Source organism: Cherax quadricarinatus, unplaced genomic scaffold, assembly GCF_038502225.1.
Source record: "Cherax quadricarinatus isolate ZL_2023a unplaced genomic scaffold, ASM3850222v1 Contig4597, whole genome shotgun sequence".
NCBI lineage: Eukaryota > Metazoa > Arthropoda > Malacostraca > Decapoda > Parastacidae > Cherax > Cherax quadricarinatus.
Window position 1 is genome coordinate 1 of NW_027199623.1, and position 3,470 is coordinate 3,470.

Genomic DNA, 3,470 nt, shown 5'->3' on the forward strand with positions numbered 1-3,470 from the left:
TTTTTTTTGTACCTCTGTAAGTGTGCTCAAATTATAAATAAATAAATAAATAAAAAGTAGTGTCTAAATAAAAATTTATTGAAAATTGTCCATAAGCCTGACCACACTGCACTTAGGCAGGACTCAGGGCATACTAGAGGTGAAAATTATAGACTTCAATTTTTAATTTATTTGTCATGTTCTTTGCTATTTTTTTTTATTTTCCTACATCTTAAAGTTAAGCTTAACGTGTCTATCATATTAAAAAAATAAAGAAAAAGAAAAAAAATTCTTACCAACATAGCCTCGAACCATCGTTCTCCGGTACGAGCGCTGTCAACCAGTCACATTCACAATACAAAATCACTTCACTAAGTAATCACACATGTTTATATATTATAAACACAAGTAACACCATGAACTAATGTTTACGGTGAAACGCTTCACGATTTTGCGTGTCATCCTTGCGCAGGGGCCATGCTAATCTCTGTATCGTTCCAATTTTAGTATATGTACTGCCGAAGCAAGTACATTGATGTATGGAATATTACCCGTGAGGTGATACCTGTCTTGTAACTTCTTTAATTTCTGACGTTAATGTAGATGTATACATACGTATAGTTATTATATATAGTGTTAATTACCTAGGAAAACCCACAAAAGTCAAAGTGACTTATTTCTATTGGGATCTTTGATGTTTATGTTGTTGTGAGAGTAGATTTAGAGATGTGGCTGTATGACCCATAGTCGAGGTAGTGACACCACAGCAGTCCTGTGGGTGGTAGTCAACCTTCACTCATCCTGTGGGAAGTAGTGACACCACAGCAGTCCTGTGGGTGGTAGTCAACCTTCACTCATCCTGTGGGAAGTAGTGACACCACAGCAGTCCTGTGGGTGGTAGTCAACCTTCACCCATCCTGTGGGAAGTAGTGACACCACAGCAGTCCTGTGGGTGGTAGTCAACCTTCACTCATCCTGTGGGAAGTAGTGACACCACAGCAGTCCTGTGGGTGGTAGTCAACCTGCACTCATCCTGTGGGAAGTAGTGACACCACAGCAGTCCTGTGGGTGGTAGTCAACCTTCACTCATCCTGTGGGAAGTAGTTACACCACAGCAGTCCTGTGGGTGGTAGTCAACCTTCACTCATCCTGTGGGAAGTAGTGACACCACAGCAGTCCTGTGGGTGGTAGTCAACCTTCACTCATCCTGTGGGAAGTAGTGACACCACAGCAGTCCTGTGGGTGGTAGTCAACCTTCACTCATCCTGTGGGAAGTAGTGACACCACAGCAGTCCTGTGGGTGGTAGTCAACCTTCACTCATCCTGTGGGAAGTAGTGACACCACAGCAGTCCTGTGGGTGGTAGTCAAACTTCACTCATCCTGTGGGAAGTAGTTACACCACAGCAGTCCTGTGGGTGGTAGTCAACCTTCACTCATCCTGTGGGAAGTAGTTACACCACAGCAGTCCTGTGGGTGGTAGTCAACCTTCACTCATCCTGTGGGAAGTAGTGACACCACAGCAGTCCTGTGGGTGGTAGTCAACCTTCACTCATCCTGTGGGAAGTAGTGACACCACAGCAGTCCTGTGGGTGGTAGTCAACCTTCACTCATCCTGTGGGAAGTAGTTACACCACAGCAGTCCTGTGGGTGGTAGTCAACCTTCACTCATCCTGTGGGAAGTAGTTACACCACAGCAGTCCTGTGGGTGGTAGTCAACCTTCACTCATCCTGTGGGAAGTAGTTACACCACAGCAGTCCTGTGGGTGGTAGTCAACCTTCACCCATCCTGTGGGAAGTAGTCAAACCACAGCAGTCCTGTGGGTGGTAGTCAACCTTCACTCATCCTGTGGGAAGTAGTTACACCACAGCAGTCCTGTGGGTGGTAGTCAACCTTCACTCATCCTGTGGGAAGTAGTGACACCACAGCAGTCCTGTGGGTGGTAGTCAACCTTCACTCATCCTGTGGGAAGTAGTGACACCACAGCAGTCCTGTGGGTGGTAGTCAACCTTCACTCATCCTGTGGGAAGTAGTGACACCACAGCAGTCCTGTGGGTGGTAGTCAACCTTCACTCATCCTGTGGGAAGTAGTGACACCACAGCAGTCCTGTGGGTGGTAGTCAACCTTCACCCATCCTGTGGGAAGTAGTCAAACCACAGAAGTCCTGTGGGTGGTAGTCAATTTTCACCCATCCTGTGGGAAGTAGTCAAACCACAGCAGTCCTGTGGGTGGTAGTCAACCTTCACCCATCCTGTGGGTGCAACAGGTTGTTGCTAAGACTTCGTTTGATCATTATCACTGACTTCTAGAATCAAACCTTGCATGTTTTCCTGCTGACCACCCCTCAAGGGAGGCTCCTTGACGCTGGTGAGGGGCTCTTGATCTTTGGAATTGGATCTGTGCTCCAGTTTCCTGAATTAAGTCTGAATGCCTTCCATCCCCCCTCCCACAGGCGCTGTATGATCCCTACGGGTTTAGAACTACCTGCTGACCTGTCTTAGGTACCACTGCGTTCAAATTGGTCTCCTGACGTGTTGACGCGATTAGGTGCTACACCAATGCAAATGTCCTGAGGGTCGAGGCGAGTGCCCCTTCCCCAACGTCCCCCAAGCAAAAAGATAATTAAAGACAGCCAAGAGGAATTCTGCAGCATGTGGTGCCTTGACAGCTGGGAGGATAGCTTTGTTTTCTCGTGAGGCATTGTACAACAACAGTTGGGAGATTTTCTTCACAATGGGCTGGCCCAATGAGACTGTCTGTGCCTTTAGGGAAGAGAGTCATCTCTAGTTTAAGGATTCAAGTATCGTTGACTGGTGGTGTATAAGTAGCATGAATCCTTAAAGAACCTTATGTACTTGATAGACTTTAAATCTAATAAACTAACCAGCCAAGGAATTTAATATAAATACATGCTAGAGCTCCGGACTGGTATCATTATGTTAATGGCAAATGTTTAACAGGTGGGTCTCTATTGTCAACTCTATACGACTGAAGAAGCCTGTGGAGAGGGCGAAGAGTTTCAACAATAAAGATACCTAACTGTTGCACACATGTCTTATTCAAGTACCGGACTAGGTTTGAGGGACGCTTAGTGACTACACAGTATTCGATGAGGAGGTACTTGTACCTCCTCCCATGGGAGACTTGAGTCTCGAGACACTCCCCAGATAGGGAGCCAAGGCCGGGTCACCACTACTTGGAAAAGACCCGGGCCGGGAGAATACCGGCGAATAAAAAAAAAAAAACAATCTTGTTTTGGCTTTCCAGGTGGTAATGGATTGGAGTTCGTATTGAGGAACATCTCGGCGCTGTGGGAGGAAGTTAACGACCTGCGCCAGGAAGTTAATCATCACCTACACGATGGACACAGCGAACTCTCACATGACCAGGTAAAAACCACATTGTACTAAAGGGAGTGGGTTGGTCTGGTTAACTGGGTTTAGAACTTAGGAACTAAGCGAGGGTCATTAACATGTTGTCATTTAGATAAA

The 3,470-nt window shown here is 46.2% G+C and overlaps 1 non-coding gene across 1 annotated transcript; it reads right to left on the reverse strand.

Annotated features, from left to right (window-relative positions):
* Positions 1-406: 406 nt before the first annotated feature.
* Positions 407-510, reverse strand: LOC128691970 (U6 spliceosomal RNA). The gene has a single exon (XR_008407517.2). It is a non-coding gene; the product is annotated as a U6 spliceosomal RNA (small nuclear RNA).
* Positions 511-3,470: the final 2,960 nt, after the last annotated feature.